Source organism: Protopterus annectens, chromosome 7.part0 (assembly GCF_019279795.1).
Source record: "Protopterus annectens isolate FY-2018-M chromosome 7.part0, PAN1.0, whole genome shotgun sequence".
NCBI classification, from domain to species: Eukaryota; Metazoa; Chordata; order Ceratodontiformes; family Protopteridae; genus Protopterus; species Protopterus annectens.
The window spans coordinates 1,289,397,933-1,289,418,560 of record NC_056739.1 but is presented as its reverse complement, the minus strand read 5'-3'; the positions used below and the strand labels follow the sequence as shown (position 1 = coordinate 1,289,418,560).

Genomic DNA, 20,628 nt, shown 5'->3' with positions numbered 1-20,628 from the left:
ACCAGTGCTGTCGAGGCCAATCTGGAGCTATTAGAATCATGGAGGGCTTGTCTTGTCTGACCTTCAAAAGTACCTTGGGGAGGAGAGGCAGAGGCGGAAAGGCATAAACATGAAGCTTGCTCCAACTGAATGATAGAGCATCCACTTTCCAAGCTGTGGGATGAAACAGTTTTGTGCAAAACTTTGGCAACTGGAAATTTAGTGGAGAAGCGAACAGATCTATGTCTGGAGTTCCCCAAATCACTGTCAATTCTCGAAACACATGAGGATCCAATTTCCACTCGTGGGGATCCACTATCTGTCTGCTCAAAACATCTGCTAAGGAGTTCTGTGCTCCTGGTAGAAACCTTGCTTGAAGATTGAGGTGTAAACTGAGAGCAGTCTCCCACAAAATCATTGCTTGCCTGCAAAGAGGGTACGAATAGGTTCCCCCTTGCTTGTTTATGTACCACATGACAGTTGTGTTGTCTGTTAGAATCAACACCTGCCCTGGTTGAAGAAAATCCTTGAAAGCCATCAATGCAAATTGGACTGCTAACATCTCCTTCAAGTTGATATGTAAATGTTGAAGTCTGGCAGGCCACGTGTCTTGAACCCATTTTCCACTGAGGTGTGCTCCCCAAGCCTTGTCCGAGGCATCTGTCGTTAAAATCTGACTCGCCTCTGGTCGGGTCACAGAGAGTCCCTTGTTTAGGTGACATTCCTGAGCCCACCACAAAAATTCCTTTTGAATGCAAGGTATTATTTGAATGACAGTGTCCAGATCTTGGCAGTGTTGTGTCCATACATTTTTGAGATACCATTGTAGCTTCCTCATATGCAGTTTGGCATTGGGAAGCACCAGAATACAAGATGCCATGAACCCCAAGGCTTGAAGGACTGTCCTTGCAGTCAGCCTGGACCGTAGAAACAATTGATGGAAGTAAAGTGAAAGGTTCTTTTGCTTGTCTGGGGTCAAAAAGGCCATCTGGGAAGCTGTATTCAGTCTCACACCCAGAAAGCACATTTCCTGAGAGGGTACTAGACTGGACTTTGTTTCGTTCACAGAATACCCTAGGCACCTTAACACTGCCATCACATACTGTAGATGATGAAGAAGTTCGCACTTGTCTTGAGCAAGAATCAGGCAATCGTCCAAATAAGGATAAATTTGTATTCCTCTTAACCTTAAGAAGGCTATCACTGGAGCCAGAACCTTTGTGAACACCCTGAGCGCAGTAGATAAGCCAAAGGGCAATGCAGAGAACTGATAATGTAAAGTCCCAGCCCGAAAACGCAGGTATCTCCTGCAACTGGGCCTGATAGGAACATGAAGATAAGCCTCTTTGAGATCCAGAGTTACCATCCAGTGATCTTTGCCCAACAGAGGTAGAAGTTGTTGCAACGTCAACATTTTGAATTTTGGAATGTCCAGGTATGTGTTGAGGATAGATAAATCCAAAATTGGCCTCCAAGTGTTTCCTTTCTTTGGTACTAGAAACAGGCGAGAATAAAATCCTAGGCCCACTTCTGACAGAGGGACCTGCTGAATAGCCCCCATTTGAAGAAGTAAAGAAATCTGGTTGTGAGCCTCTACTCTTTGCTGAGGAGGAACGTCTGGCATGCCTTTGAAAGGAGGCAATGTATGGAAATAAAACTTGTAGCCTCGGTCTATAATGTCCAACACCCATTTGTCCTGGGTGATCAAAAGCCAGTTTTGCTTGAAGAGTGCCAACTTTCCTCCCAAGGGAGCTGCCAGACAGGAAGAATCTGGCAGCTGAAGATGCAGGTCATTGGGCCTGTTTACGAAAGGACTGACCCCTGCCCTCACCTGTAGACTGTGCAGGTGAACTCCACGTTCAAGGCCTGAAAGTACTCTGAGCTCTGCCCCTACCACGTCTAGATCTACCCCTAGACTGTAAATCAGAAGAAGGATAAGCCCATCCCTTAGTAGGCCAATTCCTGCTAAACTTAGGAGGCTGCACCTGCAAAAAATCTTTAACAGTCTGCACAGACTTAGCCTTGTCTTCCATTTTCTTCAAGACAGACTCCACAGGAGAACCAAACAAAACTTCAGACTGTAAAGGAGCATCCAAAATCCTAGTTATAACATGCTCTGACAAATTCTGATCCTTAAGCCAGGCGTGCCTGCAAATAACTGAACCGGTGGCAGCCACCCTGGAAGAAGCCTGTAAAGCATCGAAACCACACTGTAAAGAATGCTTACCCACCTGTTCAGAGGCATGCACCAAACCCTGTAATTCTTTACACTCTATGCCCTCTGCCAAAGCATCCACTTTAGATTTTAGTTGAGTAAGGAGAAAATTTTGATACTTCAACATATGAAACTGGCAATTTAAAGCCCTCATTGCTAAAGTGGAAGAGGTATACACTTTCTTACCCCATCTATCCAAAGCTCTAGCATCTTTATCTATAGGAACTGGATTCTTTACAACAGAAGCCCTGACACCCTTAGGTCCCTGGCTAATAGTTTCTGGATCAGCCCTAGGACTCTTATACAGATATTTATGTGCCTCAGGTACTCTGTAATACCTGTCTGGCTTAACTGGCGCAGGAGGCAGAGAGTCTGGATTAAGGGAAGCCTCGGAGAAAACATCTTGAACAACATCTAAAACAGGAGGTATAGCCAAGGGCCTATGCTGTGGTAAAAACAAAAATTCCCTAAGCCTCTTTCGGGAGTCTGAGAAATCCTGACCTTCCCATTTAAAATGTTCCCTCATAGAATGCAGGGTTTCTGAAAAAGAAAAATCCTCTGGAGGAGAAGCAGAAAGGGTGGAATCCTCTGCGTCTGAATCAGAATAAGGAGGAAAATCCTGAATGTCTTCAGCCGAAGACTCTGAGTAATCTGAAGCCTGCTCCAAACTTTCCACCTCTGGCTCCACCCTAGGCCTCTTATCAGGAGGGGGCATAGAACCTCTGATTAAAGAAATTAAATCTTCTGCCATTTTAAGCATGTGTTTTTTAGGGACAGAGCCTGCAGAACTAGGACTGACACCTGTGGAAGGCAAACCAGGCCTGCCTTTGGAAGGAGCCTTAGAGACAGAAGAAGAAGGCCTAACCACCTTAGGCAAGGAAGGAAGAACAGCAACCTGAGAGGCCCCCTCAGCCTGACCTGACTCCTGAGAGGCCACATCTTGCAAAATCAAAGCCTCCCCCTGAGACTCAACTGAAACCTCGGCTGGATCCACAGATTCCACCGTAGTTTCTAAAGAACCGGCGTCCGGAACGGACGACTCATCCTGCCTGGACTTTAAAGATTTGTCTTTGCGCTTCTTCGCGGTAGCGGGCGTCGGAGGATCCAACGGCATATTATAATTACACCGCCATCAAGACAAGCCTAGCGCAATCCAACCTACGCTTAATAGTACGCTTATTAAACCTAGCACAAAAGCGACACCCGACTACGTCGTGCTCAGGTCCCAAACAAGGAATACAAAGAGAGTGGTAATCCCTATGCGGTATCTGTTTCCCACAAGAAATGCAATTATTCACTTTTTCTGACATCCGGAATTAACTGAGGCAAGAAAAAACAAAAATATTCCCAACGGGTACTTAGCCCAACTTGGTTTCGGTCTGAAACTCAGAATACGAAAATTTCAGAACGCCGAACGGCACTTGCAAACACTGCTTCTGCATCGGACCATGCGGCAAAAAAGACTGAGGATATGACGTCGGTCATGCGCTTTTATACCCTGACGCTCTGATGTCAGTTCTGTGCGCCATGACCGACGTCAGCCTAATACTTTGGTATTCGGGCCGACTGAGGACAGCGGACTACCCATATGTAAGGACTGCAGCAATGTGAGATGAAGAACATATATATATATATATATATATATATATATATATATATATATATATATATATGTGTGTGTGTGTGTGTGTGTGTGTATATAGATATAGATATATATATATATATATATATATATATATATATATATATATATATATATGATTTCCTGGCTGTATTCTGCCATCTGGCAAACTCGATCTGAGGTAATCTCTGTGAGGGGCATTATGGGTAGAGCCTTGCTCGAGAGTTTGGAGAGTGTGGCATGGAAAATAACGGCAGAGTCGGTTCTGAGAATTCAGAACCAAATCCACTGTCAAGGATTGGTGAAGATGAACAACACAGATGGAAAGTTATGGTAAGACATAACTTTTTTTTTTCTTTCCTTATCCAGAACATTTAATATTCAAGATAAAAAACTTTAAATATAATAATACACTACAATCAAGAAAAAAAAAAACAATATGAGCTATACAAACCAAGGTTATTAGGTCTTCTGACACAAGAATCTACTATGTGGTATAAGTTACTCAAGTCAACTTTATCTGGATTTATTATTTGAACTGGACATGCAGTTTGACTTTTGCTTCGGTAACAGCAGAGTTAGTGTAGTAACATATTTCCATTATAAGCTTTCTGCACTTTTTCCATGTTTGTACTTCTATTTTTTTAAGTATACTTAAATAAGTCAATGGTTGGAGGGAGAAGCCCATTATCTACGGGGAGGCTGGAAAGCCCTCCTTGATTAAAAAAAAAAAAAAAATTATGTACTCACCATAATGTTACATCTGTGTTGTCCATTTTCATTCTTCCTCAACTGATGAGTCACGGATCCGATTTGGCCATTTCTTCCAGATCCTCAGATCTAAAATTCTCGAGCTCCTCCCTTTACCCATAATGCCCTGCCAGTCTAACATACCTCTGACTGAGTTTGCTGCCTAGAGAAGACTATGGATAATACCTTAGGAGAACTCCAAAAGGTACAGATTAAGAAAAAGAACTGGAGCTCAAACAAGTAACAATAGTTCCTAAAGTGATAACCTTTAGGTCTCTCCATGAGGAAAGGGATTAGGAGGGCAGGAATTTGAAGAAGAAGAAAAATAAAAATAGACAAAACAAATGTAATGTTATGGTGAGTAAAAAACTTTTTTTTTATCTGATGTTGTCATTTTCATTCATTCCCCAACTGATGCGACGGAGTCCCCAGCTAGATGAACCTTGGGTGGTCCTCATCAAAGGATATTTCAGAGCACTGCGGAGCCAAAGGCAGCTCTGTTCCTAGAAACTAAATCCAATTTGTAATGAGCAATAAAAGTATGAGCACTGGACAAAGGGGCAGCTGCTGAGATGTGATCTATGGAAGCTTTTGACGAAAAAGCTGAGGATACAGCCTTGTGGAATGAGCTCTACGAGGCTTAGCTAAAGACACTCCTCTTTTATTATAGACAAAGGAGATGCAATCAGTTATCCATTTGGCCATAGTAACTTTAAAAACTGGCTTCCCCAATCTGGTAGATGAGGGTACAAACAACTGGTCAGTCTTCCAGAAATTTTTGGTTCGATGGAAATAAAACTAATGTTGTCTATGCACATTCAAAAGATGAAACGTATCTCCCTTATTTGAAAAATTTGAAAATAAAACTAGGAGGTTAATGACCTTGTTGATATTAGACTCAGATACTACCTTAGGCAAAAAAAGACGGGTTGGTTCGTATTTGTGGAAAACCAGGTAAGGGGGTTTGGAGGATAAAACCTGGAGTTTGGATACTCATCGAGCTGATGTAAAAACAAATGGAAAAATGGTTTTCCAAGACAAAAATGTAAATCTGACCGAGCTGAAGGTTCAAAAGGGCCTTGGATCAGTACTTGAAACAGGACAGTTAAATCCCAGGAAGGAGTATGATATTTTAGTGGAGGTCTAAGTAAAAAAGTTCCTTTGAGAAAACCTTTCCATAATTTAGAAGAAGCTAAGGAAGAATAATTTTTACCTAGATGGAAGTCTGAAATGGCAACCAACTGGATCTTAACAGTAGAAAAACTAGCTCCTTCATTGCAAATTGAAGTTACAAAGTCAAGTAAAGTTAGTGTAGGGGCAGAAAAGTGGTCCAGATCCCTCTTATGGGCCCAGAATGTAAATCTCTTCCATTTACTTTGGTAAATCTTTCTAACAGAAGGCTTTTGAAAAGATAATAAAATATGATGTACCAGGGATGAAAGCCTGGGTTGTCTATTAATCAGTGAAATTGGAGAAATCATGTGGTCAGTTTGAGGCCTGTTAGGTCTGTATGAGTCACCACTGTCAGGTGAGACAGGAGGTCTGGACTGGGATCCAGTAACCAGGGTGTATGTAGAAGATGAGGCCAGAAGAAGGGAAACCAAATTTGATGAAGCCAAAAAGGTGTAATGAGTACGACTATGCTCTTCCAACTATTATGCTTTCTGCGGAAATTTGGGGATGAGATGTAATGGGGATAAGCACAGATGAGGCCGGAGGGCCAGTCGTGGTCTAGGGTGTCTCTCTGTGACTCCCCCTTTGCAGGCATGATGGCAAAAAACCTGCTGCACTTGTTGTGGGAAGAAGAAAAAAGGTTGCAGCATTGCTGGCCCCACTGACAAAAAAATTTTCTCCACCACTTTGGCACTGAGAGAACACTCATGAGGCATCAAAATGGACATACTTAGCTTGCTTGTAATCACAATGGCTTTCCATGGTACGTGCATTGTTATGAGAAAGCAGCAGGAAGAGATCACCCACTGCCACACTCTCAGTGCTTCTTGACATAGTGGGTATGATATAGCTCTCTCCTGTTTGATGATGTACCAGATAATAGACATATTGTTTGTCTCAACAACAGTCATCAGAGAACATCTTGAAAGGCCTGCAATGACAGAAGGATTGCTCTTATTTCCAGAACACTGATGTGCATCTTGGCTTCGTCTGGGGACCACGTACCTTGGACTGTCCTTCTCAAGTAGTGCTCACCACCTCATTTGAGAGGCATCAGTGGTTACTGTGGCCGTGGGTGAGGGAAGAAAAAATAGGCTGCCTAGGGAAACTTCATCTTGGTGAAGCCACCAAAAAAGATATTTTTGCAAGACTTTAGTAATCTTGACTGGAGCGAATAAAGGCTGCTGAAGAATAGACCACTGTACTGACTAAGAGTCCACTGCAGAAATCCCCATACTAGACCTGGCTAAAGCAATTAGGGTGACAGCTGCTGACATGGATACAAAGGCTTCTAAGATTAGTTGTGCTGGAAGAGAAGGGTACGAGATCACTTTCTTGACCAGGGAACTGAGTGTCTGATTTTGTGTAGCTGGAGGAGAGGCTATCTGAGTGATCATGTCTAAATGAGCACTTATGAACTCCAAACTCTGCATCAGTGTGAACTGTGATTAGATGACTGTGATGCTTAGGTAAAGACAGAACCAGAGTAAGCACTCCCTTGACTGCAGAAGTAGATGCCTGGATGGGGCAGTTAGCAGCCAGTCATCAGGGATGGAAACATACTGAATCTCAGCAGTGTCACAGGTGAACTGCTACCACCACCATGATTCTGGTGAACACACTGGGGGCTGTGGTGAGGCCAAAGGGCAGTGCTCTGAACTACTGACTGTATCTCAGCCTGAAGTGCAGACATCTTCTGCAGTACTTGTTCATTTTGATGTGACAGTGCACATTCTGAAGGTCTATTAAGCACATTCAATTGTCCTTTCACAGTAGGAGCAAAATGGACTGAACCATGACCATCTGGAACCTTGAATATTTCACATATTGGTTAAGTTTGCGGAGATCCAGGATGTGTCTCAAGTCCCCCTGTCTTCTTTAGCACTAAGAAGAATGTTGAGTAGGCTACGGATCCTGTCTGGTCTGAGAGGACCTCCTGGATAACTCTTTTTCTGAACAGCTTTTCTATTTCCAATGCTGCCATCTCCCTCTGACTGGGTGGAACATCGGGGATTCTTTTCATTCTTGCAGGGGGTGAATTTGGGAATATGGCATGATATAACCCCTGGATATAATTCACTGCACCCATGAATATTTTGTGATGGATGCCCAGGCTTTTTGGTGTACAGACCAACAGTCAGACCACCTTTCAAAAGCGCTGGCTGGATTTGTCTAAGAAAGAATCCTGGAAACCCTAGTTCTGCAGGCCACCTCTGCTGCGGGGAAAAGCATCTTCCATTAGAGTTCACCCTCTGCCCCTTGGAGAACTATCTCCTTATAAGTCTTGGAAAGGGCCCTGTGATTTGCAGAACCACATCTTTATACCTTCTCAAGGATTCTGGGAAAAAAGGTCTTTGAGGAGTAGAAAAATGGATCACTATGGCAGACAAGGTTTCTTCCTCATGCTCACTTCTGGAGAGCACTTCTTTTACTTTTGTAGCCAAATAAGGAAGACTCAACACAAGGAGTATTGAAGAATGAGGACTTAAAGGGTTCTGCAGGTTTACAAAGCCGCATCCAAACACGTCTCCTTACGGCTATGCCCAAAATGGTCACCTGTGAGGTACCTTCTGCAGCATGGGATATCAACCTCATGGATGCATTATACACTGAAGGGTGGCCAGTTGTGAAGAGACTCAATTTAGGTCCTCCACAGACATGGACCCAGAAAGAGATTTGGAGAGTTCTTTTGTCAAATCTTTTTGCAATCTTGTGAGATGTGCTAAGTAATTTAACAACTGTATAGCAAAGGTCACTGCAGCATATACGTGCTTACTGAATCTAATGCCCTAGATTCCCTGTTAGGGGAATGGACAGAAGAGCTCTGTTCTGCAAGTCCTTTCTTAGTGATTGTTGCCACAACCATGGCATCAACTGGGACTTCCATGCTCCAGTGTAATCTGTCCTTCGGAAAGGCTAAATATTTATCTGGGTGCTTAGGTATGGGCTCCATAGTATCCAGGTCCTTCCACGCCCAGTGTCAGATGAGGTTTATAAGTTCATCAGCCAGGAAGGTCACCTAAGACGTAGCCAAGCCAGACCTGAAAGCCTCCAGGAACTCAGACTATTCTTGGGATGGGACATCGGAAGACCAATCACCTTTTTGCTTCAGGAGTTCAAGAATGTCTCCAAAGGAGAGGTCTTCAGGTGGAGATCGACCCTTCCTCTTCAATGAAATCAGTGTTCTCAGTAAGAGCTTACTAAGGGGAATCCAAGTGTCTCCTTTTACACATTTTCTTCCAAGGCACCTCATTAGTGGGATGGTCTACTGAGGTACTGGAATTGAGAGAGGAGTCCTGAGGGACTGACTGGAGACTTGAATGGGCTGGATGTCCCAGTGAAATAGAAGAATGAGGCTCAGAACAAAGAACCGAAGGTGGTAGAGAAGTATGATCCAAGAGGGGTACAATGTCTTTTCTCTACGTAAAGAGAAAGCCCTCTCCACAATCTTAAAGGCAAACTGCCTAGAGGAGACAGAAGCCAGAGGTATCAGAGCAGACACTTCATGCACTGCCAACCCCTGAATCCATCTAAGTCCTCCACCTGAGGATGGAGTTAGACCTGAACTGTCCAAAGCTCAAGCTCTAAGGGGTAGGGATGGCTCCGACAACTTCAGAGTCAACCATGGTCCTCCTGATCCGGTGCCAATGCTTCAGCTGAGACAGTCTTCCTGCTCTGAAAGGTTTGGAGTCTGACAGCTCAGGGAAGCAACCAAAGTCAAAGAAGGAGCTGTCTTCAGGTCTGAAAAGGACACCAAAAGGGATCTGAGGGTTCTGAAACCACAGGCTGGATCAGAGAAGTAGAAATTAAATGAGAACTAGTCATGGGAAGGCTCACGAATCCAATGGGAGATGGAGATGGAATTACACCTATCTGGATCTGAACTCTGAGGAACTTCCTCATCATCTTATTCACTTCAGCCTCGGACACACTCCGGGAAGACCCGAGTGAGAAACTAGTGGATGGTGGGTTTGATTGCTTTCGTGGAGACTACAAAAATGGGTAAGGGAGTCAAGAAGGCATCAGACCCAGGGAATGAACGGATGACTGAATCCAAGACTATTTAGATTCTGAAGCAGTAGGATCCGAACTTGGTGGATCTGATTTTCTTGACACTTTCAGTGGTGGCTCTGAGGATGGAGCCAAAAAAATTGAAGGATCTGGAGATCTCTTCTTAGAATCTTTGTCTCTGGGAGCTGAATGGATTAAATTCAAGTCTTAAAAGAGAGGAATTCTTCAAAATAACACAGTACTGCAGAAACCCTTCAATGGTCTACTGGTGACGGGTTACAGTTCTGCTTTTCATAGCATCATGATGAACAGAAACACATGTAATAACAGTTGCATATCACATCAGTGCTTGAGATAGGTAAGGATCATCTACATGCTAACCAACTTGGGTGAAAAAGTATATCTTCTACATCACATCAGGGCCTGAGTCAGCTAAGGACCACATGCATGTTAACCAACTCAGGTGGCAAAGAGTATCTGTCTGCCCAAACAAAGACATTCTCCCAGTAGCAATATCTAAATGAGTCTTTGTTTTACAAGAAGAAAGAAAAGCCTGTTTTTTTAATGACTGACAAAGATGAACAATTACTCTTTCTCACTAACTTACTTATACAGGATTTTTCCTCTGGGGATGTTTTAATAATCACTGGACTTCCACAAAGTAGCACTGCCCTTCATCTAAGAAAAAAAGAAGTTATGTACTTACCATAACGTTCCATGTGAGTTGTTCATCTCGCCTTTATTCTTACACGTGGGTACGGAGCTGAGCCATTGGCTCCGAGTCAGCCGCTTTACTACCTAAAGATCTCAGAGTAGCTTGAGGCCAGGCCCCTATCCCATGATGCTCTCTGTTCTACCCCAGATCTAATTTGCTGAATGCAGCAATAGCAAGAATAACTAAGTAAATACTCCAGCCAGAGTAAGAATCCCAAAGCAAGACTACCAGACCCCAAGTCTACCGGTTCTTCGAGACCCTGGAGGCGGATTGTGGGTGGGAATGCAAGAATAAATGTGAGATTAACAACTCACATGGAACGTTATGGTAAGTACATAACTTCTTTATGTGAAGTTGTTCAATCTCACCATTTATTCTTACACGTGGGTAGTGTCCCAAGCACCCTAATCCTGGGTGGCTCACGGTAGTATATTCCTGAGGACAGTGGAACCAAAGGAAGCCCTGTCCCTGGAGGCCCTGTCCACTTTGTAATGAGTGATAAAGGTATGAGGCTTAGACCAAGTGGCAGCTGCACAGATAGTGTCCAAAGGTAATCGAGCCGTATAAGCCAAAGAAGTGGAGACGGCTCTAGTGGAATGCACCTTCACACCATGCTCTAATGTTTGGTTCGCTGAAGAGTAGATAAATTTAATGCAGTTAACCATTTGGAAAGGGTAACTTTAGAAACTGGTAATCTTTTCTTAGCATCAGCATGAGATACAAAGAGTTGGTCAGATCTTCTGAATTCCTTTGTCCTGTCCAAACAGAATCTCAATTGTCTATGGACATCAAGCTTATGCAACATGTATTCCAACTTATTAGAATAATTACTGCAAAAGGTTGGAAGTTTGATAGTTAGGTTCAGATTGGTCTCAGAACACACCTTTGGCACGAATGAAGGATTAGTCCTCAGTGATACTCTGTCTGGATGGAACACCAAATATGGGGGATTTGATAGAAAGGGCTTGAAGCGCAGATACGCTGCATGCTGAGATAATGGCCACCAAGAAAATAGTCTTCCAAGAAAGAAAGTTCAACTGACAGAATGATGCAGGCTCAAAGGGGGGAAGAATAATATGTGACAGCATAAAATTTAGATTCTAGGGAGTAAAGGGTTGTCTAACAGGTGGCCTACAATGAATGGTGCCCTTAAGGAAGGGCCTACATAATATGTGAGACATCAAATTAGAACCTTCAGCTCCGAGGTGAAAATTCGAGATTGCAGCCAACTGAACTCTAATAGTGGCAGCTGCAGCACCTTCATGAAAAAGCTTAGATAGGAATTCCAGGATACTAGCAATCGGGGCAACATAAGGATCAATGTTATTCTGGGAGGCCCAAAAAGCAAACCGCTTCCATTTACTAGCATACAACTTTCTGGTGGAAGCCTTATGCAAAGATACAAGAATGTGGTGTACCTCCAAAGAAAAATCGTGTGACCTGGCTAGGTAGGGAATCGGAGCAGCCAAGACGTCAGTCTGAGGGAACGAAGGGAGGGATGGAGGGCCCCTGACGAATGTGTCAGTAGGCCTGGAACTGGGTCCAGATTCCAAGGTTCCTCCAGTTGATAGAGTCGGAGGAAGGGGAACCAAATCTGACGAGGCCAAAGAGGGGCTATTAAGATTACAGTCCTTTCGAGGGCTTTGGCTTTCTGCAAGAACTTGGGAATCAGGGGTATAGGTGGAAAAGCATACAGGAGTCCCGGGGGCCAATCGCGTACGAGCGAGTCCCTTGGGCTGACACCTGCTGGGGGATTCAGGGCAAAGTAACTTCTGCATTTGGCATTCATAGGGGATGCAAACAGGTCGCAGCAAGGCTGGCCCCATCTGCAGAAAATCTTTTCCGCAACTTCGTTTTTGAGAGACCACTTGTGAGGTAGCAGAATGGCTCTGCTCAATTTGTCCACTATCATGTTGGATTTCCCTGGGATATGCATTGCTACCAGAAAGCGCCACATGGACACAGTCCACTGCCAAATTCTCAAGGCCTCTCGACACAGGGGATAAGACCTGGTTCCCCTTTGTTTGTTGATGTACCAAACTACTGACATGTTGTCCGTCTGTATGGCAATCATCACTACAGGCAGAGAGTCGTGAAAGTGTTGCAACGACAACAGCACCACTCTCAGCTCCAGAACACTGATGTGCAACTGTGACTCTGTTTCTGACCAGGTGCCTTGTGCAGTCCTTCCCTGAAAAAGCCCCCCCACCCTATCAGAGAAGAGTCCGTGGTCACCGTGGCTGATGGCGGGAGGAGAACAAAAAGTCGACCCACTGTAAGTTGTTGATTGGTTAACCACCAGCGAAGATCCTTCTTGCAAGAGTCCATAATCATGATTAAGAACGACATGGGAAGTTGTTGGTATGACCACTAGGTGAATAGTAACCATTGAAAAATCCTCATGCGCATTTGACCCAGAGGAACTGCTATGAGTGTCACTGCCATGGTGCCTACGGGTTTCAGGACTTGATGGGCCAGTACCTTCCTTCTCTGCAGAATGTCTGAGACCTGGTTCCGGAGAGAGATTATACTGTCCAGGGGCAATCTTATTGTGGTGGTGGTAGTGTCTGGTTCTGCTCTGATAAAGGAGATACGCTGCGATGGTGACAATGCAGACTTTTCAAAATTGATAGTGATGCCTAACGGAGAGCAGAGGTTGAGAGTGTGATCCCTGGACAGAATTAATTGATGCCTGGAGACGGCTGTGAGGAGCCAGTCGTCTGGATACGGAAATACTCGGAATCCTAGATGCCTTAAGTGAGCCGTAACCACTGCCGTGCAACTGGTAAAGACTCTGGGGTCTGTTGCGAGTCCAAAGGGCAGTGCTCGGAATTGGTAGTGACTGGCTCCCAGCCAGAAGTGCAGATGATCTCTGGATGGCCTGGCCATTTTGATGTGGTAGTACGCATCCTTGAGATCTATAGAGCACATCCAATCACCCACTCCGAGGAATGGGAGAATAGACTGAAACGTGACCATCCGGAACTACTACTTCTTTACAAATGTGTCGAGTCTGCTGAGATCCAAGACGGGCCTCCAGTCCCCTGTCTTCTTTGGAACTAAAAAGAATCTGGAGTAAGTTCTGGATCCTATCTGGTCTGCTGGGACTGGCTGAATGACTCTCTTTTCCTGCAGCCTCTGAATTTCTATGGCTGCTTGATCCCTGAGACTGGGTGGAACGTCTGGGATTTTTTTGCCGACCGGCGGACTTTGTAGAAATGGGATGATATATCCTCTGGTAACTATGCTTTGTACCCAAGAATCTGTTGTAATTCCTAGCCAGGCATCTGGATACAAAGCCAATCGACCCCCGACTGCCTCCATAGCAGGACAGTCGGGCCTCCTCTCAGGAGCGCTGATAGGGCTTGCCAAGGAACTGATCCCTGTCACCCTGGTTCTGCGGACCCCCTCTGCCGCCAGGGCGGCATCTTCCATTATTGCCCCCTCCTCTGCTCCTAGAGGGGGGTTCACTGTGTGTGTTCTGGAAAGCTCCTTGGGACTTTTGGAACCACATTTTTCCACCTTTCTGCTCTTTGGAGTATGGTCTGGTAGGGGTGGAAAAACGGACTCCTCCGGCAGAGTCTTTCCCTCCTGCTCACATCTAGTAAGAGTCTCCTTGACTATGGGCCCAAACAAAGAAGAGCCACCAAATGGGGTGTTGACAAAGGAAAACTTGAAGGCTTCCGCAAAGGAGCATACGTGCATCCAGGACTGTCTCCGAAGAGCTATCGCTGAACCCGCTGCCCGACTAGAACCACTGGCTGCATAGGAAATGAGCCGCATGGACGAGTTCACAATGGCATTAAGGGTATTAAGTTATGCTGTCACTTTGTCAGAGACAGCTCCATCTGTATTACCCTGCACAGTATCTCCAAGCTCTTTCAGGAGATTTCTTTGAAGATGGGTGAAATGAGTCAAATAGTTAAGCGATCGCATGGCAAATGTCGCAAAACTAAAGATGCATTTCCCATATCTGTCCATCGTCCTAGAATCTCTATTAGGAGGAAGGACAGTGGAAGAGGTTTCTGACATCTCTTTCTTGGTGGCCGCCGCCACCACCATGGCATCAACGGGGATTCCCTTAGTGAGGAACATCTTGTATTGGGGGGAGGTGATAAATTTGCTAGGCATCCGAGGGACCGGTTCCATAGAATTAGTAGACTCCCACGCCCTTCGGGCAACCAATTCCATCAGCTCGTCGAAGGGCGGAGTAACCCAGGAGGTGGAAGGCTGAGACCCAAAGGCCTTCAGAAGCACCGACTCATCCTCAGTAGGGTTAACGGTCTGCCAGTCACCCCTCTGCTTTAGGACTTCCAAGATATCTGCAAAGGAGATATCCTCCAAGGGGGACCGTGGGGACCCTTCCGATTCCTCTAAGTCAGTGTCTGATGTCAAGGATTCCTGAGGGGAATCTAAATGCCTCCTCTTGCATAATCTCTTTCTGGGAACCTCATCAGTGAGGGCTTCTGGTGAAGTCTCAGTACAGCAGGGGTCACCCAATGGGGTTAAATGAGGATCTGGGTCTCGACGCTTCACAGGGACCTGCGGTGTAGAGGCAAAATGTGGCACTTTAGAGGAGGAAGAGGAAGGACCTGACGATGTGCGTGTCTTAGACAACATAACTCTCCTCATAACATCGAAGGCACCACTGCCTCGAGCGGAGGAAGCCGTCGGTTCTGAAGAAGACGGCAACTTCCCCGGCGCCAAGACAGCAAGCTCCAAACCAAAGGATGGAGCCGAGCTCATCCGTGCCGAAGCCCTGAGAGGAAGGGTCAGAACCGGCGCATCGCTTCGACTCTTCCCCCCGGAACTGACGAGAGTGTCGGCTCTGAGACACTTCCAATGGAACCGAAGAAGTCAGGGTTGACGGAGCCGACGGGAGCAGGCCTCGGCTCCGAAGGCTCCACAACCATCAGATCCTCCTCCTCCGGCTCCAAAGGCCCTGCTCGGAGGAGGAGTAGTCGCAGCCAGTGGAACAGTCTCAAACTTCGGACCCTGTTGGGTCGAAGCCGACAGCAATTTAGCTAGTGCCAGGTTCTCGAGAAGCCTCTGCACCACCCAGTCCACATCAACATCGGAAAGGGTCCTTGAAGATCGGGTCGAAGGAGCCGAAACGCCACAGATCAAAGGATTGTAGACTTCAGAGTTTTGGAGACCTGTTCCAAGAGCGGGGACTGGCTCCGAAACACCTGTTTGGTGCACAGCTCCGAAGGGTGCGCTGCCAGCGACCGCACCTTCACAGAAAGGCTTGGAGCCGATGACCTGGGCTTCGAGGACTTGGAGGTCTGGTCAGCCTTATCCAGGGTTTCTTGAAAGTCTGGCTTCAACAAGCCTCTATCTACTAGCTTCCTTCTCCTTTCTAATAAAACCCTACTGCTGAAGGAGTGACAGATAGAGCAATCTTCTTGGAGGTGTACAAGCCCCAAACAATAAACACAACTGACATGTGCATCTGTAAGGGACATCTTCGGCCTGCATTTTGGACACTTCTTGAAGCCAGACTTTTGCTTCTCTTTCTGGTCCACCATGTTATCCAATAGAGAACTATACTAACACACTGAAGTTGTCAGAGCCCTGATCAAACTTCAATTTACAATACAATTATAGTAGCAATACAGCACACAGCAAAAACAACCGTCCTAAGTTGTGAGATCCCTGCACAACTAAGGATATAAACGTGTTTAAAAGCAAACATGCTAACTACTTGCACACTATATCTACAGATTTATAAGGGGTAGCAAAAAACAATGGACCTAAGTTGACAGATCCCTGCACAACTAAGGCTATAACAGTAATTCAAACAGCAACACGTTATCTATGTCCTATATTTATAGATTTATCCAAAGGAAAAAACGTCCAGAGGCCTAAGAGCAACTGCTCCGTATACAACCAGGAATCTAATATAAAGAACACAAAGGCTAACCACCCAAAAGTACCAACAATAGAAAGTAAAAGATCCTAGATTAATTATCTAGCAAAAATAATATACATTTTTGTCAAAAAAGGTAAGTAATAAATTCTACTGGACCAAGCTCTCCGAAGACCTTGCAATCAGTTGCAGCGGCAAACTAGATCTGGGGTAGGACAGAGAGCATCATGGGATAGGGGCCTGGCCTCGATCTACTCTGAGATCTTTAGCTAGTAAAGCGGCCGACTCAGAGCCGATGGCTCGGCTCCATACCCACGTGTAAGAATAAATGGCGAGATTGAACAACTTCACATTACATATTTTTAAGCACCTTTATTAAATTATCACTTTAAGTCACAGGCAAACATACATTAACAGAAAAGAAAAAAACATACTGCTTTCTGAGAGCATACAATATGCATCAAATATCCTTTCTTTGTAACTATAACAGTCCAACATTACATAAATTGCTGAATTCCTGCATTCCCTTAAACCTCACTTTTCTTCCATCTTCTGAACATTATTCTGCATGTAATGTTCGCACAATTCCAATTTATTTCTACAAAGTTTTCGCCATCCCTTTGCTAAAGATCATTCTTCTAGTTCTTTTATAATATTCAGTACTTCTAATACAGTTGTCCTAGACTTTGATTTCCATTTTCTAGTAATTTTTTTTTTCTTGGCAGCCAACAGAAGTAAAACTTAATGCCTTTCTATGTCTAGGCAATTCAGATCCTGTGTCTTGAGCAATTTCCTTAGTTGCAATACTTCTGACTACTCTGTAGGGAATTTTTAAAATCTGCCAGCTCATTTCAGTACAAAAACGTATGCTCCCAGTGACCTCTTTCTTTCCTATTACACATCTAACATTTGCTACCTACCTGCGGAAAAATTCTTTGAAGTCTGAAGTATACAAATGCCTACGCCAACATGTCCAAGCAAAGATCCTAAGCAATACATGTGTCCTCCCATTGTTCTCTTGTAAATTGCTTTCCCAGTCTCTCTGTCCAATATTTTCTAACCTCCTCTGATTGATTCTTAAAGCAATCATACAATACTTTCTATGCCCTACTAATTATCCCTTTTTCTAACAGCAGATTCTGTTCTAGAATCAACTAAAAGCTCTACCAGAGCAGGTCTTTCACTTATGATTCCCATATCCCTTTCTCTTTGCCTGTACTCTGAAATCAAGCTCTGGTACGGAAGGCAGTCTCTAGCCTGCAGTATAAACATCTTCTTGGCCTTATTACACTCCATTACCTTACCTTCCTCTGTAGTTACTTACTCCCAACACCTTGGCTTCTTTGTCAGTTTCAACCCTCACTTGCCTATTTTCTGAACCACTTAGTTATCCCTATTGGCAACATTTCCTTTTGCCATTTTCATGCTGACTTACTTCTTAGAATACTTTCTGCTACTTTATGAATATAATATTCTGTATGCTTATTATTCTTAAGGATCTGCATCCAAAACCCCATTATCTATTTCTTGAACTCCCCCATGCCTTCATCATCATCCTTTTCCATGTTGAATTATAACCTTCTGCTTGTGTTACGTATATAAGCTTTAAATGTGTAACTCTAAAATAACCCTTCAAATCAGGTAATCCTAAACCATCTTGTTCTATCGTAAGAATCAACTTATCCCAATTAACACTTGCCCTCTTCTTCTCCCAGATAAATTCTTTCATTTTTTTGTTATTAATTATTGTCTACAAATTCTACTCTGGTTGATAAAAAGAAGCCTGACCCATACATTAGAAAAAAGGGACTGAAACATTTTCATTGCTTGCATCTATCCAGATCCATAAACAGGAGCTTCCAGTTTCTTTTTGACTTATCTTTTGTTTAGTCTCTTCTCATATACCCTTAGTTGCCGTAACAGAAGCCTTTTTACGTCATACTTCTAAATACTTCATCTTATGTCCCCATAATTATCGGTACTGCTGAACTAATTTGTGTGTAGGGACTCAATTTACGGCTATAGCCTTTGTTTTATCTTCACTAACTTTACATCCTGAAAAAAAATGAAAATGTCTCAAAATGTTCCACACCACTGAGATGCCTTTTCTTGATTTATTAACTACAAAATAACAATAACTGAAAATAAAGCCATCTTTTCTTGATTACCATATCAACTATATCCATGAATTTCTAAGTCTCTTATTTTTTGTTAATGGCTCCTAATATAAAGCAAATAACAAAGAGGAAAGTGGACAACCTGGCCTGATTCCGCTGCTTAAACACAACTTATCAGAGAGGAACCCTCCCACTTTAATTCTTGCCTCCAATCCTTCATGCATCATCCTAATTAAACATATTACTGTATCAGGGAATGCAAATGCTTCCATTGCCCTACCCATCTTTCTCTACTGATTGCTTTCTTTGCATCATGACCCACCACCAACAGTTGTATTTTATTACATTCTGCTTCCTTTTGGATCATCTGTTTATTAATATTGTCAAATCTTTGCCTCCCCTCCATAAACCAAAATGATCCTTATCTATCAATTTTGGCAACTCCTTTGCCATTGTTTTAGCTAGTAGAGACATACACATTTTATAATCATGTTTTAAAATTGAAATTGGGTCTATATGAAGCTGGGTCTGATGGGTCTTTACTGACTTTAGGTATTACAGCCACCACAGCTTTCCTCCAAGATGCTGATGCTTCCCCTTCTTTTAAAATACAGTTAAACAAAAATTTCCAGATCTTTATCATTCTCTTCCCTTATAATTTCCAAACTTCAACAGGAATACCATCTGTTCCTGGAGACTTTCCTGAAGATTGATTATACATCACTGTTTTTATCTCATTACCTCCAATTTAAATGTTAGTTGTTGAGCCTCATCTGCCTCTAACCTTGGCATAATTAAGTCTTCCACAAATATTTCCATTTGTGCTCTTTCTTGATTTCCACATTTCTATGTCTTATACAAATGTTCATAACATTTCCAAAATTCCTCTAATACCTATACAAGATCTATGTTGCTTACACTGTTGTGCTAAAAGGTTTTTGTACTCTGGAGTTATCAAAAAAAAATAGTTGCTTAACAGCAATCTTCCTAAACTCATGCATATTACCCAGATACTCCCTTACTCTGAATTTGTGCCTCTGTTTATTCTGTGACCCTCTGACAGCCCCTCTAAGCAGTTCCAATCACTTAACTATATCTCCTTCTCTTTTATATATTCCCTCTTTATAAACTCACTTCAGTTTATCCCACCCACTAGCTACAACTCCTGAAAAAAATTCTGTCTTCCCTAATAACTCTAGAATAATTTACACTACCCATTCCTTAAATTTCGCTCCCTTTAACAGGTAGGAGGAAGGACTAGTGTTTCATTTTTACTTCACTCCCCTGCATTTTTATGATAGTTTTTATTGGTGCATGATGTGAAATAGTTTTGTGTGTGTCAAAGCTTTCAATGAAATGCATGTATTCTTTTGAAATATAATTACTACCTACTTTAGCCCAGTTATTGTACTTTGGGGAATAATACGTAAATTCTGTCCGGCTTTATACTACTGAATTTGCAAAGTCCATTTATTTTCATAAATGTCTTCAGAAATCTACCCTCTGTTGTTATATTTTCCCTTCTAGGTCCTCCTGATACATTATCATTATTGCTAATCAAGTTCTAGTCCCCATCTATAAGTAATATTCCTTCCCCAAAGCTGATTATTTCTCTGAAAATGTTCATAAGCTCCATGATAGTAGTTTTTGGTGGAATATAAATACATGCCATGATAATCCTCCTCCCCTGCCAATAGCCCCTTACTACCACAAATTAACAGTACTGTCTTTTTTCCTCTTCTTCTATCACTACTACTAGAGTCCCTCTAGCAATCAGTATAAATACCCCATTTTTCTTTGTTACTGATATTCTGCTAAATATCCATCCTGAAATCCTTTATTTGTTAAATTCATATGCTCATTTCTTTCTAAATGTGTCTCCTGCAGCATAACAATTTGCACTCTGGATTTCTTAATATAATTCAGTACTCTCTCTTTTTGCCTATACCTGTAATACCATTTAAGTTCCAAGATAATATGGATAGCATGTTCTCACCTATTAAACATGGCAGTTTTTTAATATATATGTCCATCTTTTGTGTTACATGCACATACTATTAATGTACGGCATGCTGATCTTTTATACAGTTGTTTCTTCACATCTCTGTTTAAACCTATGGCATATTTTCAAACCTTTTTGTTTTAATGAAATCACTCAAACAAAAAACTAAATACATT

At 43.2% G+C, this 20,628-nt stretch overlaps 1 protein-coding gene across 1 annotated transcript in view; it reads right to left on the bottom strand.

The window, feature by feature from the left end:
- The window catches only part of TMF1 (TATA element modulatory factor 1), a 1,367,094-nt gene that overhangs the window by 226,354 nt on the left and 1,120,112 nt on the right, over positions 1–20,628 (bottom strand). The gene's annotated exons all lie outside the window — the stretch shown is intronic.